Source organism: Eretmochelys imbricata, chromosome 3, assembly GCF_965152235.1.
Source record: "Eretmochelys imbricata isolate rEreImb1 chromosome 3, rEreImb1.hap1, whole genome shotgun sequence".
In the NCBI taxonomy this organism is placed as follows: Eukaryota; Metazoa; Chordata; order Testudines; family Cheloniidae; genus Eretmochelys; species Eretmochelys imbricata.
The window spans coordinates 32,003,631-32,028,972 of NC_135574.1; the positions used below are offsets into that span (position 1 = coordinate 32,003,631).

At 42.6% G+C, this 25,342-nt stretch overlaps 1 long non-coding RNA gene across 3 annotated transcripts in view; it reads right to left on the reverse strand.

The window, feature by feature from the left end:
• LOC144262595 (uncharacterized) overlaps positions 1–25,342 on the reverse strand; it is a 127,274-nt gene that overhangs the window by 86,580 nt on the left and 15,352 nt on the right. For all 3 annotated transcript variants that reach the window (XR_013345557.1, XR_013345556.1, XR_013345558.1), the window contains exons 3-4: positions 16,356–16,431; positions 2,724–2,859 (exon numbers count right to left, since the gene is read on the reverse strand). This is a non-coding gene — a long non-coding RNA (uncharacterized LOC144262595). The remainder of the gene's footprint in view (positions 1–2,723; positions 2,860–16,355; positions 16,432–25,342) is intronic.

The following is a 25,342-nucleotide window of genomic DNA, read 5'->3' on the forward strand; positions in this document are numbered from 1 at the left end:
CTATGTCAATATATTTGAAACTAGTCCCTGGAGGAGGCTGTGTTGAGTGGGCATGGTCTGTAAACATAGCACTGTTCCTTATGACTCACGCAACTGCCACCAAATCTTCCACCTTTGACACCGATTAATTGGGGACTAGCTGAGGCACAGTAGTATAGTTTAAATACTGAAGACTGAGTATGGCCTAATGAGACTTAAATGCTTGTAGTAGGGCTGAAGAGAGAAATTCACTAGAGGGTCAGGTGAGCCATCTGTAGGCTGGGGTTTTATTGCCAAAGTTTTGGTTTAAAACCCAGACTGATACCAGTTTGACAAAAATCTCTAGCTATATTTGAAAACCTGGATTTGTGCTGGAAATGGCTTTTAGATAAGCTATTACCAGCAGGACAGTGGGGTGGGAGGAGGTATTGTTTCATATTCTCTGTGTATATATAAAGTCTGCTGCAGTTTCCACGGTATGCATCTGATGAAGTGAGCTGTAGCTCACGAAAGCTCATGCTCAAATAAATTCGTTAGTCTCTAAGGTGCCACAAGTACTCCTTTTCTTTTTGCGAATACAGACTAACACGGCTGTTACTCTGAAATTCTTCCATACAGTGTAAGAAGTAGTAAGCTCAAAAATATAAAAGTAAAGTAGTTTCTGTTTTTCCCCAGAGCTCTCTATCTTTGGCCAGCACAACCTTTGTATTTGTCTCTCTTCTGAAAGCAACACAACTTTCTCTGAAGAGATTGAGGCTAAAGTCAGGCCTACACTTGGAAGGCTTTGTCAGTATAGCTATACAGGTATACTATACCGGCAAAGCACTCCTAGCATGGACGCAGCTTATACAGGCAAAACTCCATTTTTTCTGGCACAACTTATTCCATCCTCACCCAGTGATATAAGTTAGTACATTAGGAGCTTTTGTCGGCACAGCTATGTCCATCATGAATTACACCTCATCACACCCTTGACCGACATAGCTAGGTCTTCTGAAGTTTGTAATATAGACCTGGCCTAAACAGGCTGAGATCCACCTAATTTACCTCTAGCTGGAAGTACACTCTGCATGGCCTCTCCAACCAGGCTGGACATTAACTCCTGAAATTCCAGGCTATTGTCTAACCCAGGGATCTCAAACTCAAATTACCATGAGGCCCACATGAAGACTAGTACATTGGTCTGAGGGCCGCATCACTGACACCTTTAGATATAAAAATACAAAAGCCCGCCCCCACCTCTGCCCCCATTCCAAACCCTTCCCCAAAGTCCCCACCCCAACTCCACCTCTTCCCTACCCCTATTCCAATCCCTTCCCCAAATCCCTGCCCCTGCCCGCCTCTTCTCCGTCTCCTCCCCTGAGTCCATGGCTCCCCGCTCCTCCCGCCTCCCTCTTGGAAAGTGCTAAGTGCCGCCAAACAGCTGTTTTGCAGCAGGAAGCACCTGGAGGTAGGCAGAGGAGTGGGAACACGGCGTGTTGTGGGGAAGGGAGGGCAGGTGAGGGGAGCTTGGCGGCAGCAGGAAATAACTCCAGGGGGTGGGGAGCTTGGTGGGCCGCAGCAAATAACTCCATGGGCTGCATGCAGCCCTGGGGGCTGCGTGTTTGAGACCCGTGGTCTAACCCAACAGAGCCTCTTCATAGGACCAGAAGCTTCAGAGTCCCTACTGGGGGTACCCAAAGATCTGTCTTTTCTGTCACAGTGCTTTGAATGGGTACTGTAAAGTTTAATTCATGTTTGCCAAGTAGTGATTCTGGGGTGAAAAGAATCACACAACTGTCGTTAATAGGAAACAGGTTCAGAATTCTGGACAGAAATGTAGATTTGAGGGGCAATAAAAACAAACACATAAGCATTAGCAATCCCCACTACATCCGGGACTCTGTTTTTCCCCAGCCCCATCTTCCTTGCTTCTTAAAACAAATTCCAATACTTTCTTAAGTACCAATAAGACATGACAGGCAGTGTATTTATGGGGGATTATTGCACTTCTTGTATAGTTGAAAGCCTTCGGTTTTGTTTTACAGTTTACCAAAGGCATGCAATAATCCCCCAACAATGCATTGCCGGTCATGTTTTATTGCTTAATTAAGTGAACAGGGTGAGCTCACTAGCACTATAATTAAAATTCATTACCCGTGGCCTGCTCAACTTTAGCAATAAATCCTTTAGTATATTATTTTGATTTCAGTGTCCCAACTCTCTGCTTTTCAAACGTTAACTCTTACGGTTGCAGGTCAACAACAACATATTACAGAACATATAATTGTAAATCTTAGTGCTATTTCACAGCCAATAGTCACTATACAGAGCCCACCAGTGTGGTATCTGAAAAAACATCTATGCTCTTATTTATATGCATAAAAGAGCCATGACTCCATACTGGTGATTTCTGATCCATCATGACCTGACAGCATCTTGGTGATTGGCATGTCTCTAGGCCAATCAGAAAGGTCAGACCTGGTTTCAGCATTTGATATTGCTAACACCACACTTTATGGTAACCCTAAAGCTGCAATTTGGACTGAGGAAACTCACTGTTCAAGAATGAGAAATGAACACATGCAAGGACAAACCCCAGCAAAACCCCAAACCTTTAAAATATGTTCACGGATGTATTATTGACCAGATACATATAACTAAAATATGTGTGAACAGTGTCAAGAGCTGTTGAGACTCCTAGATGAGAAAATCTTAGCAAGATCCTAACAACTTTGCCACTAAGCTTCCCTCTTTTAGCTCACCTGTTGGGCCTGCTGTCTAAAGCCACAAAGTACCTAGCTGTTGTCTCCAGTGGTGATTGTATCACACCTACTGCAAGGTCATTTGAAGGGCAGAGGACTCTCAAGCTGAAGGTCTTGGCTGGTGAGTACAGTGGCTCTAGAGAAGAGAGAAAATATTCAGTGTCTGAATGCAGTTTATACATATTATTTAAAACCAAAAGATTTTTATTTAAAATTCAGCATAAGGGATACCATAACATCATGAAAAGATAGAAGCTCTAATTAATTAGCCATCATTACTCAGTTAGATGATAGTGTTATCTGCATCTTATTTTTGTTTAAGTACTATACACTCCTATTACCAGGGACCATAACATATTAACATTTTCACTACTGTTAGAGCATCCATTTGAGTAGGCAGCACAATATATCTATTAGAATTAATCAATGCATTTCCTTAATGTACTGGAGCAGCATAAAAGCTGTTCGAGAACATTCAACTTTGCGCAAAATCTTTCTTGGGCACTATTCTTTCTGATGATCTATATTTTACTCCGATTTTATTTGCACAATAATAAACCTCCCCATAATTGAAAGATTTTTCACAAGTTATTTACATTTTAATGAAACATGATTATTGATCACATATTTGTTAATTGACTTTGAAAATATTACATGGAACAATGATACACAAGCACAAGGACCTGGAATATATAACCTGGGAAAACACAAGAAGCTTCATGGAAAAAAAATAATCAAGGCAGGATTTGAAAGAGGAGAAGGAAGGATATTACTGCACAGGATATAATAGCAAGGCAGAACATGAATGAATGAGTACTAGGGAAAAATCATGTGTTGACAGGAGGTCAACTAGATCAGTGGTTTTCAAACTTTTTTTCTGCTGACCCATTGAAGAGAATTGTTGATGCCCGTGACCCAAAGGAGCTGGGGATGAGGGGTTTCAGGGGGGAAAGGGGCTCAGGGCTGGGGCAGAGGGTGGGGTGCAGGAAGGAGTCAAGGCTCTGGATTGGGGGTGCAGGATCCAGGGTAGGTCCAGGGATGAGGGGTTTGGTGTCCAGGAGGGGGCTTCATGTTTGGGGAGGGGGCTCAGGGCTGGGACACAGGTTTGGGGTGTGGGAGGGGGTCACAGCTGTGGGCTGGGGGTGGGGGCTTGGGGGTGGGGCTGGGGATGAGGGGTTTGGGGTACAGAAAGTGGCCAGCAGGTCTGGCTCCTAGGCAGAGGCATGCAAGATTAAAGCCCGGAGCCCAGAGGTGAAAGTGGGCCGGTACAGGTCAGCACAGCATACTGGTAAGAAGTGGCTGCCCGTACTGGCCCGTACACAGCCAATGTTAAAGCGCTGCCATGGGGGGTGGGGTAAAAGGAGCAGCTGCACCAGAGCCCAGTGATTGAAAAGGGCCTGGGGCTCCCGGCTGCCGTTGCTACCGCAGCAGCAGCCAGAGCCCCGGGCCCTTTAAATTGCCGCCGCAGCCCTGGGTGGTGCAGGTCAGGCAGTGCTGAAGGGCTGGCTGGGGGAGGCTGACACCCAGCCCTGTCCATTCCACCCAAGCACCTGCCCCTTCTGCCCGAGTCCCTACCCCTTCCGCTTAACATTGTTTCGCTTAAAGTCGCATTTTTCAGGAACATAATGTTAAGCAAGGAGTTACTGTAGAAAAAATCCAAGTTAGAAAAATAACAGTTCAGTCATAAGTCAAAAAAGCCATGTGAAAAAGGTTAATTGGTCAAGTCAGACAATTCAGAACTGCCATGTGTCAGCTTAATCCTTGGGAAGCTTATGTGCATAACTTCTAATGTTGTTTGAAGTTAGAACTTTTATAAATATTTTGTGCACTAATGGAAGGGTTAATCCCAAACTTTATATCTTTGTATAGTTTCATATCGTGTATATAGCTTTAGCCATAGGTGACTCAAAGAAACACTAATTTCAGACTGTCCTTATCTCTGTTCCAAATCTGTTGCAATTTCACTTTGTACACCAATGTCTTGATTACATTATTTCAGTTAATTACAACAACATTATTTAGACTGACAATCTTTGTATCACTTGACAAGTGCTTGGAGTACACAAAGAATCTACTATAAAATATTAGTTTTAGGTCCTGAGCAACACAAACTCAAAGAATGTGCTTGGAAAACTACTAAGATATGACTGAGATACAAAAAAATAATTTTATATCTTTGTCCACTGGATTTTATCATGTTAGAACATAAGAATGGCCATACTGGGTCAGACCAAAGGTCCTTCTAGCCCAGTATCCTGTCTTCTGATAGTGGCCAATGCCAGGTGCCTGAGAGGGAATGAACAGAACAGGTCATCATCAAGTGATCAATCCCCTGTTGCCCATTCTCAGCTTCTGGCAAACAGAGACTAGGGACACCATCCCTGCCTATCCTAACTAATAGCCATTGATGGACCTATCCTCCATGAACTTATCTAGTTCTTTTTTTTAACCCTGTTATAGTCTTGGCCTTCACAACATCCTCTGGCAAGGAGTTCCACAGGTTGACTGTGCGTTGTGTGAAAAAATACTTCTTTTTGTTTGTTTTAAACCTGCTCCCCATTAATTTCATTTGGTTGCCCCTAGTTTTTATGTTATGAGAAAGAGTAAATAACACTTCCTTATTTACTTTCTCCACACCAGTCATGATTTTATAGACCTCTATCATATCCCCCCTTAGTCGTCTCTTTCCCAAGCTGAAAAGTCCCAGTCTTATTAATCTCTCCTCATAGGGCAGCCATTCCATATTTCTGGAAAAGAATTAATTTAATCAATCGCTTAATTTAATTAATTGATTGATTTAATTATATATAATTAAATTAATCAGTTAACACCAATTACCCCCTGTAGAGAACATCAGTTGTCATAACATAGAACACTCACAATCTTGGGCCTTATCTATCTACACAGATGTATCATAATGACTGGAATTGGAGGGGCTGTTAGTGAGGGGACACCAAGGGAACAGGAATGTGGGGAGTCAGGCTGGAGGCAACTCAGTGACATGGACAGAGCAATGCACAGGGTTTAATAAAGTTTAATTTGTTCAACTTGACCTGCATTTTAGCTTCACTCTTTGCAAATGAGCTGTGGTGGCAGCATGTGAGCTGTAAATTCTCTGTAGTGCAGCAGCTGGCAGCATGAGCCATGGAACTTGGTCTGAAGCCCCTTGGAACTCTGGATTTTTACAGACACAAACCTAGCCCAGTGATAGACCCAGTGGAAGGAGGAGCTGGAGCTGTACATAGACCTGGCCATGCAGGAGAACGATAACAGCTGGAAAGTAAAAATATTATTTTACCTTACTGGGGACAAGGCAGAGAGATCTGCACTACTCTGAAGCTCACTGCTGCCTCAAGCCTTACTGCAGTCCTAGGAGCCCTGGGAACCTATTGCTCCCCAAACCAGAAGAAAACTGCAATTCTGAGGACTTGACAGACCCCCTAATTTGGGACAGGGCAACACTGGGGATAGCCCCTGTGGGAGCAACTGATCCAGGAAGGTGATCTCACATTAAATAGATGCTTAGACATGTGTATGCAGTAGAAACCTTAAGAGAAAGGATGAAAGCCAGAGGAGGCACAACAAACCCAGAAGTGCACAACAAAGGAGAACAAATGGAGGAAACGTGACCAAGGTTCCATATCCCTAGTGAGAGGCATTTACTGTGGGAAACAGTTTGGGGGGGGGGGGAAGTGTCCTGCAGTAGGACAGCACTGCAAGGAATGTGGCACTTTGAACCTTTCTGGGACCTTCTTCAGCTCTTGCACACACTGCTAAAATGGTTCAGTCAGGCTTGTATAAAAGGGGGAAGGCTCATCAGACAGCTGCGATGACATCACAACTCCCACCTTGAGTCTGTGAGCATATCAGGTCCAGGCTGTTGAGACAGGAGACAATATAAGGGACAATATCTCTGTGTATGCAACAACGTTAATGGGGAAATGCCCTGTGTTATTTCAGGTGGATCCTTCTGCAAAATGATTCCTCAGGGTGAATTGGACTCTAACATGCCCATTACAAACAGCAGGTGCAATGTACAATGAAAGCATAATGCAGCCCATAGGAAAATGTGACCTCATAGAAACTAACACAAAAAATAACAGATGGCACAAACTGAAGTTTGTTGTGGTGGATGGTAAGCACAATCCCCTTATGAGGAATACAGCCACACAAGCCATGGATCTGATCAGTGTACAGTGTCAGAATTTAATAGCTGCAGTACAAGTAGTAAAAGGGGGGAAGTCCCATGGACAATAAAGACAACTTTAAAAGAGTGTGGGGATATTTTCAAAGGTGATAGGTGCCTTGAAGGAAAGGCTGGAAATGAAAGTCGACCCCCACAGTGGAACCTATGTGCTTATCATGACGAAAAATTCCCATGGCACTACATAATCCAGTATGCAAGGAGCTTGAAAATCTGCAGACCAGAGGTATCACAGCACTTCTAGAGGCCAGTATAGCTTTGGTAAGCAGCATGGGGTGATACAGAAGACATCAGGCAAATTACACATCTACATAGACCCAAAGCCATTGAACTGGGCATTGAAAAGATGCTACTATCCACTGCCCACAATTTCTTATGTTATCAGAATCTTTAAGATCTGTGAGGTGAGGAATGAGTTTTGGCACATAAGCCTGGACAAAGATCATCACGTTGACAACCTGAGCAACACCATTTGGTCACTACAGATGGCTGCACATGCTGATGGGCATAAACCCAGCACCAGAGATGTTCCAAAGAAGACTCACCCAAGTGCTGGAAGGACTGCCTAATTGCAGTTTCAACAGCGAAGCTGATGGATATAAAAGGAAAGGACATCCAAATGTAGGCAAGGACAGCAATATTAGTAGGATGGTCAGAAGACAAAAACCAGTTACAGTAGGGGCAGAACCATATTTTCAAATTAAAGATGAGCTGATCATTAAGGATGGAATCATATTTCAAGGACAGAAAGCTGTTGCCCCCGACTCATTATGTAAGGATGTCATACAAAAAATACATGCCTCACACTTGGACATTGACAGATGTCTTAGATGTGCTCAAGATTGTGTTTAGTGGCCAGGAAAGAATACACAACTCTGCTCCTTGACATAGGGGTGTGACTCCTGCTGGTCATGTGTTAACTCCCACCAAAAAAAAGACTCTGTTGCCACATGAGCCGCTCATCCAATCATGGGAAAAGGTAGGCATGGACTTATTTACCTTCAAGAAAAAGCAGTATTTGATCACAGTGGATTACTATTTAAATTTCTTGGAGGTCTATACCCTGCCTGAAACAACAAGCAAATAAGTAAGGCCCTATCAAATTCCCAGCCATGAAAAACATGTCGTGGACCATGAAGTCTGGTCTTTTGTGTGCTATTACCTGTACTATACAGATTTCATGGCAGGGTATGACCAGCATTTCTCAAACTGGGAGTCCTGACCCAAAAGAGGGTTGTTGAGAGTTTGAAAGGTTATTTGGGGGGGGGGGGACGGGACGGTCATGGTATTGCTACCCTTATTTCTGCGCTGCCTTCAGAGCTGGGTGGCCGGAGAGCGGCGGCTGTTGGCTGGATACCCAGCTCTGAAGGCAGCGCCACCACCAGCAGCAGCACAGAAGTAAGGGTAGCAGTAGTGCAACCCCCCCTCCCCCCCCCCCCCCGCAATAACCTTGAGGCCCCCCAACTCGTTTTTGGGACCCCTTATAATTACAATACTGTGAAATTTCAGACTTAAATTTCTGAAATCATGAAATGTACGATTTAAAAAATCCTATGACTGTGAAATTGACCAAAATGGACCATGAATTTGGTAGGGCCCTACAAATCAGTGATTGGCAAACTGACGGCCCACTTAGCGAGAGATGGCACTCTGGACACTGTATTCATTAACAACAGACCCCAATTTGCCTTGTGGGAATTCAAGAAATTTGTTTGTAAATGGGAATTTGACAAACACATTTCATCCCCATCATACCCACAGAGTAATGGTAAGGTGGAATCAGCCGTGAAAACAACTAAGACTGTTTCACAAGGCTGTTTCTTCTGGTTCAGACTCCTTGTGAGCAGTTTTGGCAAACTGGCACACCACATCACACGGGTGCCAAAACAGTCCGGCATAGACACTGATGGGACAAAGGACCAAAATCTTGCTACCAATGAGGGGGAGACCTATTGCAGCCTGAAGAATAGTAACACTGCTGAGAGGAGACTGCCAACAATCAATAAGAGAGGTAGGCACTAGAGTACAACAGGTCAACCAGGGACCCAATGGCCCTGGAGACAAACACTCCTGTGAGGATCCAGCTGTTAGAGAGAGACCAGAAGGAGTGGACTAAAGGAATAGTGAGGGGTACAGTGGCAACCATGTAATATGCAGTGATTATGCAAGAGGGACTAGTGATCCAAAAGAACAGTAGACACTACATTTACAAACCAGCAGACGCAACACCCAGCGAGAGCCTACAGAGATCATCACAGAACAGAGAGACAGCACTATCTGGACACCAACTCCACAGGGAAGGAGGAGACTCCACAGAGAGATCATTTGCTAGAGTGGAGACAGATAGGTCACTTGCAATGTGGTCAACTGTTGAGGCTATGTGCTACCAACCTCTGGCTGAGGGAACATGGAGTAGGGGTCTGAGAATCAATTATTTGTTTTTAATGTTTATATTAAAAAATGTGTTTATTAACTAAGGAAGATGTACATGATCAGTGGAACTGGACTCAGAGGGCAGATGTTCCCTGGAACGGCTGTTATTGATAGGACAACAGGGAATGTGGGGAGATAGGCTCAAAGCATCTCATCTGCATGGATAGAACAGTGTACAGGGTTTAATAAAGTTTAACTTGTTCAACTTAATCTGCATTCAGCTTCACTCTTTGCAAATGAAACAGGGAAGTTTTTTCAGTGTATCTTTCTAGCCATTGGATCTTAATGTGCACGACACTACTATTGCTAGTACTAAAAGACCTCATAGGTCTTAAAAAATTTGCCTCCTCACACAAAGTCTCTGATAAGCACTGTTCATGAGACCTTTGGTGAACATACTACATACAAATTTTAGTATTTTCCCTGGCTGCCAATAATTCATACAGACTTGGACCCCAATTTTTGAAAGCCTTACACATATCCTTAATTTCAAGCCCGTAAATAGTTCCTTTAAGCTCAATGGGACTGCTTACATGCTAGAGTTAAGCATATGAATAAATCTTTGTAGAATCAGAGCCTTGATTTGTTAACATATAAGGTTTAACTGGACTGAGAGCCAATGATCTGAAGCACCTGAATTCATTTGATTGTCCTTCCAAGTAGATATCCAAGTGCTTCTTCAAACTGAACTTGATGGTAACATCAGGACATCTTAAGCTAGAAAACAACCATGCTTTTCCAGTAGCAGCCTCAAGGATACCACTGGAGGTAAATATACTACCAATAGAGATCCACCTTCATCATGTCTTCCCAGTCTTAAAAAAAAAAAACATTACAGACTACTGTTTAATGTAGGTGCTATGGTGATACAGGAATGACCGGTATTTTCTAGGGCTGTTGATTAATCGCAGTTAACTCACGCAATTAACTCAAAAAAATTAATCACGATTAAAAAAATTAATCACAGTTTTAATTGCTCCGTTAAGTAGTAGAATACCAATTGAAATTTATTAAATATTTTGGATGTTTTTATACATTTTCATATATATTGTATTCTGTGTTGTAATTGAAATCAAAGTATATATTATTTTTGATTACCAATATTTGCACTGTAAAAATGATAAAAGTGAGAAATACTATTTTTCAATTCACCTCATACAAGTACTATAGTGCAATCTCTTTTTTGTGAAAGTGCAACTCACAGATGTAGTTTTTTTTTTGTTACATAACTGCACTCAAAAACAAAACAATGTAAAACTTCAGCGCCTACAAGTCCTCTCAATCCTACTTCTTGTTCAGCCAATCGCTAAGACAAAGAAGTTTGTTTAAATTTACAGGAGATAATACTGCCCTCTTCTTATTTACCAGAAAGTGAGAACAGGCATTTGCATGGCACTTTTGTAGCCGGCACTGCAAGGTATTTACATGCTAGATATGCTAAACATTCGTATGCCCCTTCATGCTTCGGTCACCATTCCAGAGGACATGCTTCCATGCTGATGACGCTCTTTAAAAAATAATGCATTAATTAAAATTTTGACTGAACACCTTGGGGGAGACTTGTATGTTCCCTGCTCTGTTTTACCTGCATTCTGCCATATATTTCATGTTATAGCAGTCTTGGATGATGACCCAGCACACGTTGTTCATTTTAAGAACACTTTCATTGCAGATTTCAGAAACGCAAAGAAGGTACAAATGTGATATTTCTAAAGATAGGTACAGCACTCGACCCAAGGTTTAAGAATCTGGAGTCCCTTCCAAAATCTGAGAGGGATGAAGTGTGGAGCATGCTTTCAGAAGTCTTAAAAGAGCAACACTCTGATGCAGAAACTACAGAACCCGAACCACCAAAAAAGAAAAATCAACCTTTTGCTGGTGGCATCTGACTCAAATAATGAAAAGGAACATGTGTCAGTCCACACCACTTTGGATTGTTATCGAGCAGAATCCGTCATCAGAATGGATGCATGTCCCCTGGAATGGTGGTTCTCACTTTCTGGGGATGTAAACAAATGCCTGTTCTCACTTTCTGGTGACGTAAACAAGAAGCGGGCAGCATTATCTCCTGCAAATGTAACTAAACTTGTTTATCCGAGTGATTGCCTGAACAAGAAGAAGGATTGAGTGGACTGGCAGGCTCTAAAATTTTACATTGTTTTATTTTTGAATGCAGTTTTTTGTACATAATTCTACATTTGTAAGTTCAACTTTCATGATGAAGAGACTGTACTACAGTACTGGTATTAGGTGAATTGAAAAATACTATTTCTTCTGTTTTTTTACTGTGCAAATACTTGTAATCAAAAATAAATATAAAATGAGTACTGTATACTTTGTATTCTGTGTTGTAATTGAAATCAATATATTTGAAAATGTAGAAAGCATCCAAAATATTTAAATAAATGGTATTCTATTATTAACAGCGCGATTAATCGCACTATTAATTTTTTTAATCTCACGATTAATTTTTTTAATCGCTTGACAGCCCTTGTATTTTCATTCTGTTCATTTTTAGGGTCTCTTATCTGTATCCTACTCAGCAAGTCCCCAGAAAATGTGAATGCTTCATAGGAAGGTTTCAATCCTGCTTCTATTGAAGCCAGTGGTAATTCTCCTATTCATTTTGATGGGACCACGATCAAGATTTAAATATTATTAAAGAAAGTTCTAAGTAACTAGAACTACAAATTAGCTACATGACTAGAAATGGTTTTAATAGAAATTACTGGTAACAGGAACAAATTACAGTGTGAAAAATTACTATGAAGTATGGCACCTAAGTTATTTTTCAACATTAGCTAACTTGTTTCATACCACTGGAGGACATAATTATATTAAGACAATTAATTTGAAAAAGCTGATGTCTAAGAATGCTTGAATGATCAGTATTTAATACTCTCTGCTTGTCTCTATTATTCCATTGATATCCTCTGGATATTTTTGATGATTCAAGCATTTAACATCTTCACCCTTAATAATGTATTTTATAATAATTGTACCCTTCTAAGAAATATTTTCTCCTCTCAGTGACAGCATATATTATAGTTCGCATTAAGCCTCCCCCCTCACCCCCCAAGAGGAGTATACACACTAACAATGTGCTTAACTTTATGTTTGAATAATCCCATTAAAATCAAAAAGTTAGGTCCTAATCCTACAAACACACAAATGTTTAAAAGTGAATTAAGGTGCCTGCTGGTCATATTATAATATTAATTGCAGTTATATAACACTTGCATAACACCTCTAAGATATGGCCTTTCCTATCCATCCACACAGCTAAAACCCATTCAAGCTGTAATCATCTCCTGGTTGGATTACTGCAACATTCTGGCCTTGACAAATGCCATCTTGTCTCACTCACATCCATTCTGAATACTTCTTCTGCTAAGATAATTTTCCCAACCTGTTGCTTTCCACGTTACCCCTCTCTTTGAATCCCTCCACTGAATCCCCCTGCTCTATTGCATCAAACACAAGCTGCTTGCCTTCCCTTTCATGGCCCTTCATACCCAATTCCCATCCTACCGATCATCTCTCATTCACTATCGAGCTGATTGGCTCACGATGCCGGACTCTACCACCCACTTGTTAAATTTTCAGACACTTTCATGCTTTCTCCCATGCTGCCCACATGTTCAGTAGCGGCTCCTTGTAAACATCCACAAAGCTACCTCATTATACTCCTCCAAATAGCTCCTCAAAGCTCTTCTTTGCCATGTTGCTTACAAAAGCTTGACAATAGTTAGGCTGCTTATGTGCAGAGATGCTGCCTGGCATGCTGACCAATACTGTCTCATTGTTTACTTGTACTCCCCCATCTGTTGTCTCTTGTTTTATACTTAGATTGTATGCCCCTTGGGGCAGGGACCATCTTTTTGCTTTGTGTTCGTACAGCAGAATCAGGTCCAACCTGTGTTCCATGACTAATGCCCCTAGGTGCTACAGAAATACAAATAATAAATGATAATATCTGTCACCTAAGAATCTCCAAGCACTTTATAAATATGAACTATCTAAATCAGGGGTCTCAAACATGCAGCCAGCGGAGCTATTTGCTGCATCCCACCAAGCTCCCCATGCCCCTCCCCCCGTTATTTCCTATGGCCGCCAAGCTCCCCTCCCCCACCGTCCCCCTGAGCGCCTTGTCCCCGCTCCTCTACCTACCTCCAGGCGCTTCCTGCTGCCAAACAGCTGTTTGGCGGTACTTAGCAGTTTCCAGGAGGGAGGGGGGAGGAGGGGAAGCCACGTGCTCAGGGGAGGAGGCGGAGAAGAGGCGGGGCAGGAGCGGGGATTTGGGGAAGAGGTTGGAATGGGGGCTGGAAAGGGGTGGGAAAAGGCAGGGCACGGGCGGGGCTTCATGGAAGGGGTGGTGTGGGGGCACGGCCAGAGGCAGCGCGGCGGGGCAGTGTCAGTGATGCGGCCCTCAGGCCAATGTATTAGTCTTCATGCAGCCCTCCTGGTAATTTGAGTTTGAGATCCCTGATCTAAATGGTCATTCATGCTCCTATTGAAGTCTCCAACTGACTTCAATGAGAGCAGGAACAAGCCCTAAGCTTTGTAATACCTTTAAAGTAGGTAAGGAAGTTGTATTCATTTTAGAGACTGACTTGTTCAAGGTCACACCATGAATAGGAAGCAAAGCTATGAACAGAACACAGCAGTTCTGACTGAGTGCCTTCCCTGAACCCCAAGACTATATTTCCATGGAAGTAAGTGTAACTTAACACCATGAAATAAACCAGAAAGAAGCAGCTGCTCAGAAAGACATATACTAGCACTGCTCCAGTATGTGACTTTTTCCATCTCTCCAAAAATAACAAACAAAACTGGCTGGCCTTCTTGGGATACTCTTCTCAACTGGCTACAATTGTCCTTCAAGTAGCACTCACAGTGAGGGTGCTATATCTCCCTTTCTCTCTGAAATCTATTTTATTTATTGGCTTTTTCACTTATCGCTTTTAAACTTGCAAACATGTTTTTATGATTCATTTTGAGAGTTGGAAAGAGCTTGTGTATGTGTGTTGTGTAGGGGAAGATATTAGAATCCAGTATTAGAATAGTCTCTAGTAAAGGTATCTGGCTGCTTTTTAAAAGGAAACTCTTAATGGAACTAATCCATTGACTAAGCTTTGTAATTTCATAGTGGCCTTCTCCTCTTCCTCACACTGGAGTGGTTAAATTGTGGCATTAATTATTGCTGCTGCTGCTGCTGGTGGTGATGGTGAGGTAGCTATGAATTATTATTTAAAACCCCATGAATCATGCTTATAATGGAATAATGTTTTAATCAGTCCAGGGGACAACTGCAGGGCATTGGCAACGAAAGAGGAAAACACAATAATAAGGATAATTTAAAAGGTTAAAATGTAGAAATAGCTTTGTGAGAGCATGCTGGAAGCTCTGTTGTGCTACTCCATGCAAAGTTAACAACACAATTCGAATATGTACTTTTAACTCAAGAAATCTCAAGATAGAAATCTAGAAAGAAGAAGTGTAGTCTCATGATTAGGGATTCACATATTATTCAGGTTCCTATTCCCAGCCCTAGCACTCACTTGCTACGTAACGCTTTCTGTGCTTCAGTTTCCTAATCTTTAAAACAGAGACAATATTACTTTGAGCAGGTGCCTATCCCACCCTGCTTTACAGCATAGTCCAATCAATATAACTCACTCCTTCTTGATCTTTTACTTTATTAACAATAAAATGAATTACAATTAAATAAAACAGTAGAGGTAAGGTAAAGGTCAGCTCAGACATTCTACACAGTATTTATACGTTTCCTACCTCTCAATTTAGTCACTCTTAATGCACACCTCAATCACTCCTAGCCCCAGAGTGTCACTCCCCTCTTCTTTAATCCTAGGTAGGGTAATGAGCCAACTGCCTTGGCAAATAAACATAAATCACTTAACTATTTCACTAGGAATCAACACCTGCCAATGGGGCTATTTCATGCAAACAGTGCCAGCCTAAACAGTACTGTAACTCCTCACTTAAAGTCGTCCTGGTTAAAGTTGTTTCATTGATCAATTAGAGAACATGCTTGTTTAGAGTTGTGCAATACTCCCTTATAACATTGTTTGGCAACCGCCTGCTTTGTCCACTGGTTGCAGAAAGAGCAGCCATTGGAGGGAGCTGGTGGGGACTTAGAACCAGGGTGGACCGGCAGTCTCCCTTATCAGCTACCTGCTCCCCTAAGTTTTCTGTGCGGCAGCCACCCAGCAGGCTATCAATTGTCAGCAGTTCAGCTGTCCCTCCCACACTGCCATTTGCTGCTCCTGCCCCTCTGCCTTGGAGCTGCTCCCGGGAGCCTCCTGTGCGGGGTGTGGAAGGGTAAGAGGGGGGCTAATGTCAGGGTGTTCCCCTCCCCCCTGCTTCTGTCCCCCGCTTACTCCATCTCCATAGAGCCTGGGGGGGGACACACACGACAGGGCTCAGGATGGAGGGAGCTTGCTGGCAGCAGCTGCTGTCTCAACTTGCTGATCTACTTAAAAAGGCAATGTACTTAGAGTGGAGTCAGCATACTTAAAGGGGCAATGCGCATTTCTCTCTCACACATAGGGTGTGTGTCTCTGTCTGCCCATGCTATCTCCCCTCCCTCCATTCGTACTGCCTTGTAGAGTGTGAGGCTACATGAACAACGTGTTAATCCTTGAGGGCTCAGCTGAGTGCTAGTTCATCATTTAGCAGCAAGGCATTCCTTAGGAAATATCCCACCCTCTTCCACCCTCTGACTCTACCACCTCAACGAAGCTTCACAATCATCGTTGCTGTGTACAGTATTAAATTGTTTGTTTAAAACTTATACTGTTTGTGTATATATATAGTCTTTTGTCTGGTGAAAAAAATTTCCCTGGAACCTAACCCACCCTATTTACATTTATTATTATGGGGAAATTGGATTTGCTTAACATCGTTTCGCTTAAAGACATTTTTCAGGCACATAACTACAACGTTTAGCAAGGAGTTACTGTACATTCACTTACTTAATTTTTTTTTGGTGTTGGGAGACTTAGTTCGCCGATGTTTGTAAAGTGTTCTGAGATCCTAGGGTAGAAGGAGCTGTATAAATGCAATGAATAATAATTATTATATATTTAAAGTTCAGATTAGAACCGACAAATATTTCCCATCTCACTAAATGTGAGATGTGTGACTTTTTCCCCTCTTACATCTCTTCTCACATACATGATCTATACTTGATACCTTCTGAATATATCTTTCTTATTTTCACAGCTTTTTATACAAGTATTGATAATTTGCCCTCCGACAGAATATGGACAGAAAAAAGACTGAATACATTATATGTAATATAAGTAGACTATTTTATAAAATGGTTGTAACTGACCATAAATATAATAGCTGAATCCCTCTGTATCTTTATGTATTAGTAACATATTTACTTATGCACAATTAAAAGAGAGATTGAGATTAATATGAAATATTAATAGTCTAAAGCAATCATCATCTAATGGTCCAGTGGGAAAGTTAAGTAAATTATAAAGGCAAATATAAAAAATGAGAATAATAATGCAAGAGATAGCCTAAAAATACAAAATATGGGAACTCCACTATCAGAGAAGTAGAAAGAATATCAGGATCTGACTATGTTACACTCTCAGACCAAGTTACTGTTTAGAACTGGAGCATTTATTAAACTTTTACCATAATCCAACACCAAACATAGCTTGCACAAGCCCACTGCTGGAAAATATTCCATAACACTGAACAAACTTTTATGACCACACCCCGTTCACCAGAGCTGTGTCCCTTTGATCTCTTCAGCACAGTTCCAGATCTTAACAGGACAAGAAGGAAAATATAGCTCTGCCATTCCTTTCAGTTCTTACACAAAAAATATTTACACTTACATTAGAATTTATATATGGGGGAGTAGTAATTTATTAATGCTACAATTACAATGCATACAACATTCTGTGGATCAAATCCTGTGCATCTTTTTCAATTTTTACCCAGTTAAATGCCCCAAAAGTCAAAACCTCAGGATGTGGCCCAACGTGTGTAAAATTCTAAATGTAGATTAGCTACTGTTCACTTAAGCAAAATCCTTAGGACACTGACCACGTCTCTTTATATATGCCTACACTGTCTAGGACACTGGGTTCTCTGGGTACTGCTGTGATCTAAATATTGCATAATAGTAATAATAACATAAAACAAAAACAGAATTAAAGCTAATATACAAACAAGTGGTGCTGGAAGGTGGGATTCACCACAACTCAAAGAATGGGGTAAATTTCTGGGGAGAGAAGAAATTAATTATGACCTATAACCACCTAAAAAGGACAAAGGAAATAATGAGAGCAATAAGTTGGAAAAAGGACAAAATAGGAGGGAAAGAGGCAAAAATAAGGGAGGAAAATGTGATCTGAAGTGGATACAGGACAGGGATTATCTTGCTTCCCAAGTGTCAGCCCAATGAATGGTTTCCCTGGCCATCACCTATAGAATTCTCTAATAAGAACCGGATGTTAGCCTAGATAGCCCCAAAGGTCTTGAATTGTGAATGAGCTAGTAAACAAGCATCTCCAAAACAGCATGGGAGAAGATTTCTTACTGGTTCTCTCTGTCACTTAGTAATAGCGGTTTATACGCAAAAGAGACATAATTAGTTACTTCTTGGAGTTGATAGTTTAATCAAGTTCTTTTAACATATTTTGAAGACATAAGGCCATGCATATTTAGTTCACAATATGTTTCCCAGCAGGAATATCAGGAGTTAGTGTGGTTTCTTGAATCACTGATCAACACAAATTAAAAAGGAATATGACTCTTTCAGTCAATGGCCTCTTTGACATTGGAAATTCCAGTTCAAAGCAGATGGAATCAAAAAGGCAGTAGTAGAAATCCAATTACTCTTCTTTTGAGTGCTTGTCCGTATTTCACTTCTGGTGCGCATGGACCTCATACACTCAAGATCAGGATTGTAAGGATCTGAGGGCGCAGGTCCTCAGTTTTTGTGAATCTAGAACCCAGGGCAGTAGGACTATAAGCTGATGACACTGCCTCATTGCCACCAAGGAACGAGGGGCTGCTTTGTCTGTCTTTATCTTGGAAGGTCGGGACCCACAGGAAGTTCTATTGGGATGACCCAGAGTCTGGGGCATCTGATTGGCTCATACCCACTACTTAAGCCAGGAAGTGACCCAGGTGGCTTGTCTGAGCAACAGTGCAGACTCCCTGTTTCTGCTACATTGGAACCCGCTCTTTACCTGCCTCCTGCAATCTGCATGCAACCCTATTCCAGTTTTGCTCCTGTTGCTAGTTTCTGTTTTGGTCCTGCTCTGTGCCTGATCCTTGCCTTGTCTCTGGTTCTCTGATAGCTTGCTCCTATCCATTGGCTCAGACTCCTGACTCTGATCTTTGGCTCAAGTGCTGACTCTGACTTTCACTCTGACCATTAGGCCAGATCACTTACGTCCTGGTTCCTAACAAGAATCTTTTGGCCATTGGTATATATTTGGACCATGCCTGCGACCTTTCTATCCTCATGCTTCCCACCCTAGGCCATAAAAGGCAGAATGGGGGTGACCATCCTTTAGTTACTTCTTAACACCCTTCTTAACACTGCAAGATGGAACTGCTAGCAATATTCACTTTCTCTTGTGCCTTTTGTGACTCAATCCATCTAATTGTATATACTTTTAGTATTTAGTTGTCAGGGGTTGTCTGGTTGTCCCAGGCCCAAGCGTGTTCCATGGGTCACTTCCTACCCTAGTCCCAGTTGCTCTGGCATCATCTCTAGGGTTGGATGTGGGGTCTCTCTTGTGTCCTTTCTGCTTTGTTTCCAGCAGCTCCACAGCTGACAACAGCAAGCCATCCCACCTGGCTCCTGCATTCGGCTGGCTCCCTGGTGTGCAGCTAAGAGGCTTGACCCCCAGCGGTTTAGAGTCCTGATGGCTTCCTGGCGAGAGGCCGTGGCACACAACCGCTCATCTCCTCAGTCAGCCCAGACGGAGCTGAGCTGCTCCCTTGTAAATGCTCCCTCCACTGGAAGCATACCCGGCAGGGGTTAGGGAGCATGGCCTCTTGGGCCAAGAACTGTTCTTTAACCCTTGCTTTTCCCATGCACGGATGGTATACCCCCTCACAATAGTACAGGTGTAGCGTGAGGATTAGTTTTTGTTAGTTTAAAAACATTGTTAGTACCTATGGATTCTAGCCCATACAGTGAGTCCAAATCTCTGTGTTTTAAATACTGCCCTTTTGTAAGGCAGCTATGCCTCTTAACGATCGCTATTCGAGATGCCTGTTTTACTTGGGTAGAGGCATATTCTGGAAAAGTGCTCCATCTGTGCTTCATTTTCCAAACAAATTCAGATGGTGAGAGAGGTTTGCCTGAAGTTTTTCTGCTGAACATATCAATGAGATATGCTTCTGATTGGGTAAACCTGATCATCCTGGATCTGAGCAATCTACATCTAAAAGTGCTCTGGTGAGCTCTGGCTTGACTGCCAGCTCCCAGGGCCCTGCTTCTAAAACGTCCTCCTTGGTTGTGACTTCTAACAAATCCTCTTCATTATCTGCCGAGAAGTAGGAAACAGCACCCATCTTCTAAAGAGCATAGACAAAGGTTGCCTTCTCAGGAACCTAGTAAGAAGATGCAGATGTCTCTCCATTCTGCCTTCTTGAAGGGTAGATCAACGTCTGGAATAGGACTGTGAAGGAGTCCAGTCCCTGAGTTGTGGTGCCATCTAAGGAGCAGGTTGCCTCCAGTGCTGACTCTGCAGGACCATCTCTGGGACCGTTGGTACAGGCATCAGCGGTACCAGTGCTGATATACTCCGCACCCTCTAGTACACCAGTGCTGAGGGTCTCCAATACACTGCTTATTGTAAGGCCCATGGGTCTAGTACTGAGGCCTGTAGAGCTACCAGACAGCTAACATCTCCAGGCTGCCACTCAGTGGCAGCTGTAACCAAGTTGCATTCCACTTCCCATGACTCTCTGGCGACACAGACCATGGGAAATTCTGCTTCAACTTCAAGAGTTTGACAGACAGCAGCCCCACGGCTTCTGATTGGCAAACTGCCCTATATAAATTTAAGGGGCATTCCAAGAATTGTCCAGGCAATAGTGTGGATCTTCTGTAGCTGCCATGATCATTCCTGCTCCTTGCTCTTGAATTCTTGGTTTGATCTTGGCTTTATTTGGACTTCACTTCCTGACTCGGACCCTGATCCTCGGTATTGACCCTGGCCTGGACCTGACTATGAATTCCTCTGCTACTCCTTGCTTCAGGTTTGCCCCTGCTCTGACCCTTGGCCCAGAATGCCCTTGTCAGGATCCTGACACTTACAGTGCCAAACTTCTCAGCCCTGATTTAACCTCATGGTATCAACGAGAGACTGCTGAATTGGAATTAATTTGCAAACTGGACACCATTAAATTAGGCTTGAATAAAGACTGGGAGTGGATGTGTCATTACACAAAGTAAAACTATTTCCCCATGTTTATTTCCCCCCCTACTGTTCCTCACATGTTCTTGCCAACTGCTGGAAATGGCCCATCTTGATTATCAGTACAAAAGGTTTTTTTTCTTTCCTGCTGGTAATAGCTCACCTTAACTGATCACTCTCGTTATAGTGTGTATGATAACACCCACTGTTTCATGTTCTCTGTGTGTGTGTATATATCTTCCTACTGTATTTTCCACTGCATGCATCCGATGAAGTGGGTTTTAGCCCACGAAAGCTTATGCTCAAATAAATTTGTTAGTCTCTAAGGTGCCACAAGTACTCCTCGTTCTTTCTGCGGATACAGACTAACACAGCTGCTATTCTGAAACCTCTCATGGTATCAGTTCTGCATGAGCCACCACTACTGGGCACTTCCTCAGCTGTAGTACTGAGTACTTCTGTGGCATTAACTCCCTGTGGTGCATCCCAGGACCCCTCTTAAATCAGCTCTGCCACCTGAGAAGGAATAGTCCTCTCTCTCAGCCTTGGAGCAAAGTATGTTTCAGACAGGGAGTCCAAGTCCTATTACTACCCTCATGGACATAAGGGATCTAGAGAAGGGCACTGTCTGATATCCACCCCCACGGTTTCCTGCTACCTTTCCTTAGGGCACTCACTCTTGGCCCTATGGGTTTCCAACCTGCAAGGAAGCTAACCTCAAATGCCTCCTCCAGGGTTAGTTCTCCTTCCCCCGTAAGATCTCTTAGGGTGCAAAAACCACCATTCCAGATGATACACACTGAATTGCATCAGGAACAGGTACATCACAAAAAACACAAGGGCAGCAACGCTTATTGCAGTAGCTATCTCCTTATCTTCCCCAGTTGAGGCTGGAGTCCCTGCCTCACAATCCCATCCTGATGACTACAAAGCATTCCAGTATCAACTCTGTTGTATGGTAGACGTGCTAGAGGTACTGGTCGAGGTAGTGCAGGAGAAATCCCCAAAACTATTAAACATTCTCCTCAGTGCCAGAGTGATTGTCTATGCCAATCAACAAAGGACTTTTGTTGCACAGGCTCCATCTATGACAGACACCAGCTTCTATTCCACCTACACCTAAAACAGCTGACAGGTGGTAGCAGGTGCCTTCATCTGAATTTGAATATTTCTATACATATCTGGACTCTAGTTTTTTAGTTCTGAGAGGTGTCTGGGAGATATCTAGGCATCAAGGATCTAAGATGACAGCCAAGGAAAAAGAATCAAAATGTTTGGACTTATTTTGGAAGAAGAGATACTCCTCTGCAAGCCTCCAACTTCGGATTCCCAATTACACCTCTACCCCGATATAACACTGTCCTCGGGAGCCAAAAAATCTTACCGTGTTATATTGAACTTGCTTTGATCCACTGGAGTGCGCAGCCCCGTCCCCCCAGAGTGCTGCTTTACCACATTATATCCGAATTCGTGTTATATCGGATCGTGTTATATGGGGGTAGAGAAGTATTAGGCATTATTTTCTAAATATTACTATCTAAATTCACATGGTGTCTGATTTTTAAGTTAAGCTTCAGATACCTGAGAAGAGCTCAGGTCTTTAATTTTGGAGGGTCAATTAGTGGGACGAATTTCTCGAGGAACCTGAACTTTCATATCAGTGTGGTGCCTGTTTGGAAGGTAGATGAATTTCAACAATTCTTTTATGCCCTGAAGGTGAAGATGCTGTGTGATGAACATGAAAGAGGCTAAGTGACTGAGAAGTCTCAGACACATTCTTACAGATATTTGAGGATCATTTTGTAATTGATTGACTGAGATCTACCATGATGTTGAATCTGTCTTGATACAGGTTTGCTCTTGCTGTTGACGAGCCTAGAACTGCCCTTAAGAATTCTATTCCCTGCCTGGCACTGTCATAAATATAAAGGGAAGGGTAAACCCCTTTGAAATCCCTCCTGGCCAGGGGAAAACTCCTCTCACCTGTAAAGGGTTAAGAAGCTAAAGGTAACCTTGCTGGCACCTGACCAAAATAACCAATGAGGAGACAAGCTACTTTCAAAAGCTGGGAGGAGGGAGAGAAACAAAGGGTCTCTGTCTGTCTTTATGCTGTCTTTGCCGTGGATAGACCAGGAATGGAGTCTTAGAACTTTTAGTAAGTAATCTAGCTAGGTATGCGTTAGATTATGATTTCTTTAAATGGCTGAGAAAAGAATTGTGCTGAATAGAATAACTATTTCTGTCTGTGTATCTTTTTTGTAACTTAAGGTTTTGCCTAGAGGGGTTCTCTATGTTTTGAATCTAATTACCCTGTAAGGTATCTACTATCCTGATTTTACAGAGGTGATTTCTTTACTTCTATTTACTCCTATTTCTATTAAAAGTCTTCTTGTAAGAAAACTGAATGCTTTTTCATTGTTCTCAGATCCAAGGGTTTGGGTCTGTGGTCACCTATGCAAACTGGTGAGGCTTTTTATCCAACATTTCCCAGGAAAGGGGGGGTGCAAGTGTTGGGAGAATTGTTCATTGTTCTTAAGATCCAAGGGTCTGGGTCTGTAGTCACCTAGGCAAATTGGTGAGGCTTTTTACCAAACCTTGTCCAGGAAGTGGGGTGCAAGGTTTTGGGAAGTATTTTGGGGGGAAAGACGCTTCCAAACAGCTCTTCCCCAGTAACCAGTATTTGTTTGGTGGTGGTAGCGGCCAATCCAAGGACAAAGGGTGGAATATTTTGTACCTTGGGGAAGTTTTGACCTAAGCTGGTAAAGATAAGCTTAGGAGGTTTTTCATGCAGGTCCCCACATCTGTACCCTAGAGTTCAGAGTGGGGGAGGAACCTTGACAGGCACTAAGAATGATTTTTTTTTTAATCTTTCCCTGCTGTTATAGCATCCTGTAATACCTGGACTCTATCGTCAAAGAAATTAAGGGGCGACTGACCCTGCTCTGCCATTTATGTCCTCAGGTAGGGAGAATGGGGGCACTCAGGGTGCAGGTGAAGTCCCAACACTGCTGGCCAAAAGATTCCGATCTTGAGTGCATTTTGGTCAATATAGTGAGGCTGTGAAGCCAAATGTGAGGTAGGAAAATTTCTAATTTACTCCATAATGGGAGTACCAATATGTCAAATATAATTCAAGGCGCCTTTTTATCTAGCCTCAAAAACTATCTTCAGATAAATCGGAGAAAAAGATGTATCTCTTCCTCAGATCAAGTCATATTCCGTCTGCTAGGCAAAGAGGTCATCCCCATAATCAATGGAATTTACATTGCTGACACTTTTCTTGTCTGTGTAAATTTATTTTAAATAAACTAGAGGATTTGAACATACCAAACAGGAGACCAAAAACAGATGTAAACTGCTTCTTAGGTCATAAGATACAAAGAATCCTATTGGAACCATTAATGTTAACTTTCCTAATTATTAATATTACCATAGTTATTTTTCAGGCACTCACTTATCGATTTTGAAAATCTTGAATTTGTGAAAGTAGTTTTCAAGGCAGAATATTAGCTACGTACGCTGTTATCAGACAGACTTGACATTTCCAGGATAAGATAAATACTTACATTCAAATCCTCTTAGATTGTAAAAAAATCTGTTGGCCATCTAGGATGTCAGTTGTCACTGCACCATATCATGACATTTGAAACTTCATAGTAACAGTGGGGACAGAACTATGAACCTCCTTTTTCTACAGCAACAAAAAAGAATCTTGAATAGCTGCTAGCAGTATAGGGGCTAAAACACAATCAAGTCGTGCTGATTCCGTTCAACAGAGGGCAGTGGTACCCACACAAACTAGCTCAGCCCAGTACTAACCAGCAGATTACCCTGATGGGCCGCATATGGCCCACGGGCAGCAGGTTGCCCACCACTGCCTTAAGGATTAGAAAATGTTTAAATTAGATTTATCTCCATCAGACAATTACAAGATAATTAGTTGTAACAAATAGATATGTACATTTTTCTGCAGAACTACAGAGCGATACTGACAACATGAAGCTAGTCCAGAAAAAGGAAATGAATGAACAAATCTCTCAGAAGATTGGAAGGATACAGCACTAGCTGCTACAAATACTGTGCAGAAATTAGCAAAGAAAAATTAGGATTTGATTATTTTCCCATGAGTTTTACAAAATAAATTAGACACAACATTTGCAGCAAAATGTTGGATAACATGCCATAGTATCAGAAAACATCTTCATACTGAGACTGTCCCCAACTGAAAAGTTTCTGATCTGGTGTTAGAAAATTGATATATTATGTAGGCAGCGGCAGATTAGCCACTGGGCCAACAGGGCCTGTGCCCAAGGGCCCCAGCCAATTGTGATGCCCCCACGCCCTGACCTGTTCTGCCTGGCACTCCTGCTGGGGGGTGGGGGCGGGGAAGAGGCAGGTCGGGGCGTGGGGGTTTGCTCTGCTCTGCCCGGCGCTCCTGCCAGGGAGCGGGGTCGGGGTGTGAGAAGTTGCCCCACTCCTCCCACCCAGTGCGCCTGCCGGGGAGCGGGGTAAGCCCCCACACTCTGACCCTGCTCCCTGGCAGAAGCACTGGG